This window comes from Lathyrus oleraceus, chromosome 2, assembly GCF_024323335.1.
Source record: "Lathyrus oleraceus cultivar Zhongwan6 chromosome 2, CAAS_Psat_ZW6_1.0, whole genome shotgun sequence".
Classification (NCBI taxonomy): domain Eukaryota; kingdom Viridiplantae; phylum Streptophyta; class Magnoliopsida; order Fabales; family Fabaceae; genus Lathyrus; species Lathyrus oleraceus.
Window position 1 is genome coordinate 84811243 of NC_066580.1, and position 10607 is coordinate 84821849.

The following is a 10607-nucleotide window of genomic DNA, read 5'->3' on the forward strand; positions in this document are numbered from 1 at the left end:
TCTCTAGATGTTTTACAATCTTCCTCTAGCATAATGCGATGCATACAGATAGAAGGACTTATTCCTTTTAGATCAGCGATGTTGTAGCCTAACGCAGTTGGATATTTTCTTAAGACATCTAGTAACTTTTCAGTTTCAATCTGTCCTAAGTCTATGTTGACTATTACTGGTCTTTTGAGTTCAGTGCCTAGGAATTCGTAACTTAGGTTCTTGGGTAGTGTTTTTAATTCTAAGTCTGATTTCTTCGGGCATGACATGTGATTGGGTGTAAGTGCTAAGCATTCGCTTAGACTGTCATTTTGGTATGGTTCACGCTAATTATCATCTTCAAAGATTGGAGGTATTTGGATTTTCATTATATCAGAATATGTGGTTTCTTGCATATCCATCTCTCTTACGCATTCGTCTATGACATCAAGTAGATAACAAGTATCGTCTATAGCTGGCGCTTGTAAGAATTGTGTCAAGATGAATTCAACTTTTTCTTCTCCAACCTCGAATGTTAGCTTGCCTCTTTTCACGTCTATTATGGCTCCGACGGTATCTAAGAATGGCGTTCCTAATATAATAGGTGTAATGGCATCTTCTTTGATGTCCATGATTATGAAGTCGGTAGGAATGTAGAATTGTCCTACATGTACTGGAACATTCTCTAGTATACCAACATGATATTTGATTGAGCGGTCAGCTAGTTGAACAGACATCTTAGTTGGTCTTAGTTCTCCCATGTTGAGCCTTTTACAGATGGATAAGGGCATTACGCTAATGCTAGCTCCTAATTCGCATAGAGCTTTTTTTATGACGAACTTTCCAATGACACAGGGTATGGAGAAACTACCTGGGTCTTTCAGTTTGGGAGGCATGTTATTTTGGATTATTGCGCTACACTCAGCAGTAAGTGTAATTGTTTCGTTATCGTCGATCTTTTTCTTATTGGATAGGATCTCTTTAAGAAACTTGACATATGAGGGCATTTGTGTGATAGATTATGTAAAGGGTATTGTGATATTCAGTTGCTTCAGAAGTTCAACAAGTTTCTTAAATTGCCCTGCAGTTTTAGAATTTGCGAATCTTTGAGGATACATAATGGGTGGTTTATAAGGTGGTGGACGCACATAAGGTTTTTCTTTCTCTTTGGCCTCTTGGGTATTATCTTCCTTCTCCTTCGGTTCACTTACCTTCTCAGTTGTTGTTTTTTCAGGTTTTTGGTACATGGTAGGATTTTGAAGTCTTGGATCTACTGGTCCGTCAAGTTCTTTTCCACTTCTCAATATAACGACATTTGCATGTCCTTTTGGATTAGGTTGTGGCTGTCCAGGAAATGTGCCAGCAGGAGCAGCAGTAGATGCTTGTTGTTGAGCCACTTGTGAAATCTGTGTTTCAAGCATTTTGTTGTGGGTGGCTAAAGCATCTACTTTGTTTGCTAATTGCTTAAGTTGCTCACTAGTGTGTATGTTTTGGTTCAAGAAGTCTTTATTTGTTTGAGCTTCGGTAGTTATGAAACTTTCCATCAATAATTCAAGGTTGGACTTCCAAGGAATGTTAAGAGCATTAGTAGTTGGCTTTTGATATCTAGGTGGAACAGCAGGTGCTTGGCCAGGTGCATACAAGGCGTTGTTGTTCTTGTACGGAAAGTTAGGATGGTTTTTCCAACCTGGGTTGTAGGTATTCGAATAAGGGTTTCCTTTAGAATAATTCACTTGATCAGTGAAGACTCCTGCTAATATCTGACATTCTGGTGCAGTGTGTCCAGGAACTCCACATAACTCGCAGTTTGGAGTTACGGCAGCCATGGTGGCTGCGGGTGTTATGGTCAAGTTATCTAACTTTTGAGCAAGGGCATCTACCTTAGCATGGACATGGTCAAGGCTACTGATTTCGTACATTCCACCTTTTGTTTGGGACTTTTCTACTGGAGTTCTTTCACCTCTCCATTGGCAATGGTTTTGGGCCATGTTTTCAATGAGTTGATAGGCTTCGTTGTATGGCTTGTCCATAAGTGCACCGCCCACAGCAACGTCTACTGTCAATATTGTGTTGTACAGAAGCCCATTGTAAAATGTGTGAATGATCACCCAGTCTTCAAGACCATGATGTGGACACATCCTCATCATGTCTTTGTATCTCTCCCACGCGTCGTAGAGAGATTCTGCATCTTTTTGTCGCAATCTGTTGATTTGATCTCTCAACATAGCAGTTTTGCTCGGAGGATAATATTGGGCTAAGAAAACATTCTTCAGTTCTTCCCATGTAGTGACTGAGTTGGATGGCAAGGATTATAACCAATCCCAAGCTCTGTCTCTTAGAGAGAAAGGAAAAATACATAGTCTTATCGCATCTTGAGATACACCATTCGCATTCACAATGTCTGTGTGTCATACCCCAATTTTATCCGGGCATATTTAAATTTTCATAGAATTGATTTCATTTTTATTTAGCATCATATGCACAGCATGGCATACATTTCATCACGAGAATACCTCACCTTAGTTTCTTATCACTATTATGTCATTTCCGTACTACTTAGAAACATGCATTTCATGAAACCCATTTTTGTCCAGTGAGATTTATTATACGAATACGAGGAAAGGGACATGATGAAAGGATGTTACATATGGAGGAATACTAGGTTGAATCAAGGTCATAAGCAGGTCTTATCATTCAAGTATTGGGGCGATGAATCCAATAGCATGGCCATGAGCATGTGTGATTACGAGCAATGATTGCTAATACGCCCAAGTTGGTTTGCAACTTTGTTGACTTTACCTTTGCTTTGGAGGCATGGATCACTTTAAAAGTTTGCATCTTCTTGAACATAGATGACAAAGGGCAATGAAATTCATGAATAATTCAAAATAAATTCACAACTTTCTATTCACCAATCTTTTGAGTGATATATTGAGGAGTCTCTTAGAATGGGCATTAAGTTGTTATTTATGCTTAAATAGGGCCATGGACTTCAAGATGCAACATTGTTTGGTTTAGAATTTCGGTTTGAAATCGCATTATTCGAACAAAGTTATGGGGTAACAGACATATTTATTTCAAATACCGTCAATGGAAATACATCATGTTGTCGGTTACAAGCAATCCTAAGGTTCTGAATAATGTTACAGCCAAGCCAAATGAAAGAAATAAAACCAAAAATACACATCATCCTGTCATAACAATCACCAGTGCCTCTCCTTGCATTTTTGCCTCCACAAGATCGTTTAGGAACCGCAGGGGTATCCCCTAGCATCATACTCTGACCTGCAAGTCCAAAGACCCACAACCACAAGCCGTGAGTGTGAAACCACCATCAAGGAAGTTCTTGTCAAACCTTAATCCGCCGCAGAATCCGGTATTTTTCCTGCGTGGCTGCTAACAGAATGCAATAGAATCCCCCTGCATTTTTCTTTCCATAGCCAGCATTGAGCATAACCTGTTGGAAAAACAAAAAACAGCAGGATGCACCAAAATTAAGCAGTAACCTATCAGTGGAATGAACCAAAGGCATGGCAGTACACCCCTGTCATGAAAGCCATCATATCCATTTCATGGATTAAACAAATAAGCCGGCATTATGCACCATGAACCAAACAACACAGGAAGGTTTGTTAAGCTACTTCACAGGCAAATGTCCAGAACCGGCATTATGTAACATGCACCAATCTACGAGATTGAAATTCATTCTAAATGTCCAAAACCAAAAAGTAATTGTTACCATGACAAAATTTCATTCAAATGCTAACACAATAGTTAATAATATCACATGTTCATACAATACAACATGTTCATACAAACACAACAACATTTCAAAACCGCAGAGTGGCCAAGAAAATAGCATAACGGTATAGTAAACCAGAATTGCTAACGGTAGTGTTCCAAGCAAAGCTGCAACATTGAGTTGGCTGCAAATGAAGACATCACAATGACGCCAAATGGTAGCCAATGCAACTCGAAGATAAAGGCATTTGTAAATTGAATAAGAGTTTCAACGGTGTCCCCCATATGATTCCCCAAAGCTCCAAAGCTATGACCAAAATAGCGATGACAGAAACAACAGAAACATGAATTAGCAGCAAATCACGGCACCTAATCAATGCATCGTCATCTTTAGTATCATACCTGCTGCACTTCAAAAGAGGAAATGAAGCAAAAGCCGACATTTGAGCCATTTCCGGGTTTGCAAATCACTCTCTAGTCGCATTGCCAACATGTGTACAACCTGCGAGAAAAACAAATCGTCAAAGCATTACCGACTCCCTCTTGATACTCAGCCAAAGCCATGAAAAGAAACTCAAGACTGTTGGGAGTCTTAAACATGTCATGGAGGTCCCAAAAAAATTCATAGGTTGTTGAGTTTCTTTGGGACCTCCATGACATGTTTAAGACTCCCAACAGTCTTGAGTTTCTTTTCATGGATTTGGCTGAGTATCAGGAGGGAGTCGGTAATGCTTTGACGATTTGTTTTTCTCGCAGGTTGTACACATGTTGGCAATGCGACTAGAGAGTGATTTGCAAACCCGGAAATGGCTCAAATGTCGGCTTTTGCTTCATTTCCTCTTTTGAAGTGCAGCAGGTATGATACTGAAGATGACGATGCATTGATTAGGTGCCGTGATTTGCTGCTAATTCATGTTTCTGTTGTTTCCGTCATTGCTATTTTGGTCACAGCTTTGGAGCTTTGGGGAATCATATGGGGGACACCGGTTAAACTCTTATTCAATTTACAAATGCCTTTATCTTCGAGTTGCATTGGCTACCATTTGGCGTCATTGTGATGTCTTCATTTGCATCCAACTCAATGGTGCGGCTTTGCTTGGAACACTACCGTTAGCAATTCTGGTTTACTATACCGTTATGCTATTTGCTTGGCCACTCTGCGGTTTTGAAATGTTGCTGTGTTTGTATGAACATGCTGTATTGTATGAACATGTGATATTATTACCTATTGTGTTAGCATTTGAATGAAATTTTGTCATGGTAACAATTACTTTTTGGTTTTGGACATTTAGAATGAATTTCAATCTCGTAGATTGGTGCATGTTACATAATGTCGGTTCTGGACATTTGCCTGTGAAGTAGCTTAACAAACCTTCCTGTGTTGTTTGGTTCATGGGACATAATGCCGGCTTATTTGTTTAATCCATGAAATGGATATGATGGCTTTCATGACAGGGGTGTACTGCCATGCCTTTGGTTCATTCCACTGATAGGTCACTGCTTAATTTTGGTCCATCCTGCTGTTTTGGTTTTTCCAACAGGTTATGCTCAATGCTGGCTATGGAAAGAAAAATGCAGGGGGATTCTATTGCATTCTGTTAGCAGCCACGCAGGAAAAGTACCGGATTCTGCGGCGGATTAAGGTTTGACAAGAACTTCCTTGATGGTGGTTTCACACTCACGGCTTGTGGTTGTGGGTCTTTGGACTTGCAGGTCAGAGTATGATGCTAGGGGATACCCCTGCGGTTCCTAAACGATCTTGTGGAGGCAAAAATGCAAGGAGAGGCACTGGCGACTGTTATGACAGGATGATGTGTATTTTTGGTTTTATTTTTTTCATTTGGCTTGGCTGTAACATTATTCAGAACCTTAGGATTGCTTGTAACCGACAACATGATGTATTTCCATTGACGGTATTTGAAATAAATATGTCTGTTACCCCATAACTTTGTTCGAATAATGCGATTTCAAACCGAAATTCTAAACCAAACAATGTTGCATCTTGAAGTCCATGGCCCTATTTATGCATAAATAACCACTTAATGCCCATTCTAAGAGACTCCTCAATATATCACTCAAAAGATTGGTGAATAGAAAGTTGTGAATTTATTTTGAATTATTCATGAATTTCATTGCCCTTTGTCATCTATGTTCAAGAAGATGCAAACTTTTAAAGTGATCCATGCCTCCAAAGCAAAGGTAAAGTCAACAAAGTTGCAAACCAACTTGGGCGTATTAGCAATCATTGCTCGTAATCACACATGCTCATGGCCATGCTATTGGATTCATCGCCCCAATACTTGAATGATAAGACCTGCTTATGACCTTGATTCAACCTAGTATTCCTCCATATGTAACATCCTTTCATCATGTCCTTTTCCTCGTATTCGTATAATAAATCTCACTGGACAAAAATGGGTTTCATGAAATGCATGTTTCTATGTAGTACGGAAATGACATAATAGTGATAAGAAACTAAGGTGAGGTATTCTCGTGATGAAATGTATGCCATGCTGTGCATATGATGCTAAATAAAAGTGAAATCAATTCTATGAAAATTTAAATATGCCCGGACAAAATTGGGGTATGACAGATGCCCCTATTTAATTGCCTTGAATCAGAAGGTAAGGATGACAACAGTCTTTATACATTCATGGTGGAAGGTAATTAAATACGAAAAGACCCAAATTTTGTCCTTTGAAATGCAAGGGAGAAATGCAGAAAGAAAATGCAGTGAGAAATACAGTAAGAAAAAGTTATTAGAAGGTAAAATGAAACAGTCAAGACTCTCTGGGAATCGTCAGAACAGTATCTTGGATGTCATAATCGAGATATTCCAATAATGGAATGATACCTCAACTGTATCTAAGACTTTCTGATAATTAGCAGAACAATGTCTCGATTTGAACGCACGAGATTCTCTGAGGATCAACGAAGCAGTACCTTATATGATATAATCGAGATATTCCGACAAGGGAATGATACCTCAACTGTATCTAAGATTCTCCGAGGATACCTAGAGAAAAATCTTGAAACTGAATGAGATTCTTCAGATAAATGAAGCAGTATCTCTAACAGATAAATGAGATTCTTCAGATAAATGAAGCAGTATCTCTAACAGATAAATGAGACTCTTCAAATAAATGAAGCAGTATCTCAAACAGCAAAACGAGAATCTCTGTATCGAAACGAAGCAACATCTTATACGATAAAATTAAGATATTCCGAACCAGGGAATGATACCTTAATTGAATCTAAGACTCTTCGAGGATACTAGAGCAGTATCTCTAAAAACTGAATGAGACTCTTCATATTGATGAAGCAGCATCTCAAACAGACAACTGAGATTCTCCATATAAGTGAAACAGTATCTCAGATGTTTATCCGTTGGGGAAATATTTTAGACAAAACTCCTTTTGGAGGAGATTTACTTATAAATGCTCTGCAGTGGAGAAGCTCATAAGAGACTTTTTAGGATAACCTCTGCTTGGGGAGCAATGATAGTAAAGATGTTGGGGATTATCATTATTAATCACAAAGTTGAAGAATGACTGGCTGGGAAATAATTCCACGAGCACATGCAAGGTAATAACTTTATTGAATTAAATTTAGGAAAGTCCGGGATACATATGGACAACCCTGGATCTTGATATTTTATGTTTGTATGACGTTCCACTTTGGGTGGCAATGCCACGCATGAGATGATGCATTAGATGCATGAAGGGATGCAGTTGTTGGGGATATTTAGGATGTGTATGTATGAATGCGAGTAATTTTGTTCATTTTTTATGAAATTTCTGTTTTGACAAGAGTGCTTATGCATGGGTATGCTGATGGTTGATAGGATTGTGTTGATGAATCTTCCTGTTTGGCAGGAAAATTATGCATGAAATGATGCATGTGATGCATGTGGGAATGCAATTGGGTAATTGGATGTTTTTGTAGGGTTTTATTCTTGATTGCCAATGAGGTTGGACTTTAAATGGGAATTGCTAAATGAGAATTTGTGAACAATATTGAACTGTCAGATGAGAACAGATCTTGAAGGATATGTTACCAGACGAGAACTGGTGGAAATAATTGAAATGTCAGATGGGATTGAATTTGTTTTTGTTTGTCAGGCGGGAACTGAATTTTAAAGTGGGCTACCAGACGAGAACTAGTTACGAAAAATAGACTACCAAACGAGAACTGGTATCGAAATAGGTAACCTACCAGACGAGAACTGGTATTAAGAGATAATTTATCATACGATAACTGGTATTTGGCAAATGATTTGTCGTACAAGAACTGATTTTTGATATAGTTCGCCAGACGAGAATTGGACTTTGGAATAAGTTGCCAGACGAGAACTGAACTTTGAAATAAATTGCCAGACGGGAACTGGGCTTTGAAATGAATTTTCCAGACGGGAACTGGGTTTTGAAATAAATTTCCAGACGGGAACTGGACTTTTGAGAAAGGTTTGCCAGACGGGAACTGGGCTTTGAAATAAATTGCCAAACGAGAATTGGACTTTGAAATGGTTGCCAAACGAGAATTGGACTTTGAAATAAATTGCCAAACGAGAATTGGACTTTGAAATGGTTGCCAAACGAGAATTGGACTTTGAAATAAATTGCCAAACGGGAATTGGACTTCGAAATGGTTGCCAAACGAGATTGGAATTTGAAATAAATTGCCAAACGAGAATTGGACTTTGAATTTCCAAGCGATGTTGGGCTTTGGTGTCGTATTTTGTGTTACAAGGCTTTTGATGTCAGGTTCAATGTTATGGGGTTAGACCCGATGAATGCTATGATATGCATGGCTTTATGTTAGAGCAAAGCGACATGACTAATGCATGAGGATGATTTATGCAATGACTTGAAAGGTTTCCAAAATGCCCTTGCGCGGGTATTGGAAGAGAAGGTTCTTTGCAACAAGGCTTCTTATCTATCGAAAGGTTATTGGATGGGGTGATAGCATGATTCCCCGACACTCATCCTAAACTTTGCAGTTGATGACGTGCGAAAAAGGTTTTGCTTGAACTGCTTGAAAACATGGAGAGGACTCGCTCCTGTATAGCTCATCTTGCCCCAGTGTGATGGGTCTATGCAAAATGTTTACTTCGAAAGGATTTTGAAAGCAATTGTACCATAATTTGGAGATGGCTTGCCCTAGAATTTTAAGTCATGAAAGAATTTATCCTTGATTAACCGACACTCGGAGTGGTTGACTTTTCTGTGCTCTCGAGGTAGCTTGCCCCGGTATGAGCGTTGAAGCGACTTAACTCACCTTGATTGAACATTGAAGGGGTTTTCCCCTGGCCAACAAAACCTCTAGGTGATCTGCCCCTGGTTAATAGAGTCCTAAGATGATTTGCTCTGGATCAACTAATTCTTGAAATGATTTGCACATTCACTAACAGATGTTAGGGGACTGTTTCAAGCTGACCAATTCTTGGAGTAACCTTCCTATGATCGACTGATGTTTAGGTGGCATGCATCAGATTCAGGTTATGAGGTAGTCTTGATTCGGGTCAGCACCAACGAATGTCCAAGTTCCTCTGATTGTTCCTTATTGTTGGAATTTCCCTGACGTCAAGTACTGACTTGCCATTAAAATTGTTTATTCAGAAATGGTAATTTTAATGCGATACTCATGCAGGTTTTGAAAAATCATTTATTTGAATGATGTGATAGTGTGTGGCAAATGGACCATGAGTCCAAGCGCAATTTTGGCTTAACAATATGAAAGATACAACAAGAAGATTATACCAAAGTAGATGGTTAGCAAAACTTTAGGAGTCAGTTTACGCAACTTTGTTGTAATATGCTTTCGGAAATAAACCTTGCTTCAATTAGGTCTTTTATGGGTTGTAACGTGGTCTGGTTCATGGTTATCGAAACAAAAGGATATAAGGCTCAAAGTTTATTTTAACCCACCCCTTCTTCATGATGATCTCCAATCCTACGTTCAGTTAATTCACACACATTCGTTTTTTGTAGGTGTAAGGATAAAGATGGTGATTCAAGGTCTCTTGGAATGGCAGCCACCTTATTTCGTTTTTTGGATGTCGGTGACCCTTTGAGTTTGGTATGGTGATCACTGAATCTTGTTTTGTTTTGTCAGAGACTTTCATTGTCTCTTTCGATTTTTGTTTTGATCCCTAACTTTTGCATGGACCGCTTTGTTGAAGCTTTAATCCATCGGGATTGCCCCAGTTTTTGCCTAAGTCTCCTTTTTAGGGTGTTTGACTTAGCGGACTCTTTTTTTGATTTGATTTTTTTTTGAAATTGCGACTGCCAAGTCATTGGTCATTGAAGAACAACCGATATAGGTTTGGATTTGTATGGTTCCTTCGACACTTCAGGATGTGTGTGAAGAATGTCATATGTTGATCCTTGTATGGGATATTTCATCTTGTAATTCGAAAGTGTAGTTCAATTAACTGAACACTACCCTGCCCCAGGTTAAATGTAAGGGTTTGTAGATCCGAAAGAAACTCCTACTTCTAGGCTCGAAGTGGTTGACTAGGGATTAACTCCTTATCTCTCCAGTGTTTGGGGATTTGAAACAATGCCTGTACATCATTAGAAGGATCTTATCTGAAAGCATACAGTCAGCAATTATGGGTATTTTATTTTCGTCATCCTCCCTCCAATATTGCTAAAACAACAGTTTGATAAAGAAGGTGAGGTAAAGAACATGGATGTTTATTTTTTTATATAAGAGAAGAAAAACGAGCGAATGCGAGATAATTTGTTCAAAACATGTGTCATTACTTCATTAATATTACCATTAAAGACAGCAAAATTTAAAAGCAAGTAGCATTTAATCAATAAAGAAATTGCAAATGAAAACAAATCAGTCTAATAATTGCCAATGTTAAGGAGGTCTTCCTGTTTGAACCGCTG

At 38.7% G+C, this 10607-nt stretch overlaps 1 non-coding gene across 1 annotated transcript; it reads left to right on the forward strand.

Moving 5' to 3' along the window:
- The first annotated feature begins 2085 nt into the window (after window positions 1–2085).
- LOC127124510 (small nucleolar RNA R71) lies at window positions 2086–2192 on the forward strand. The gene has a single exon (XR_007803993.1). It is a non-coding gene; the product is annotated as a small nucleolar RNA R71 (small nucleolar RNA).
- The last annotated feature ends 8415 nt before the right edge of the window (window positions 2193–10607 follow it).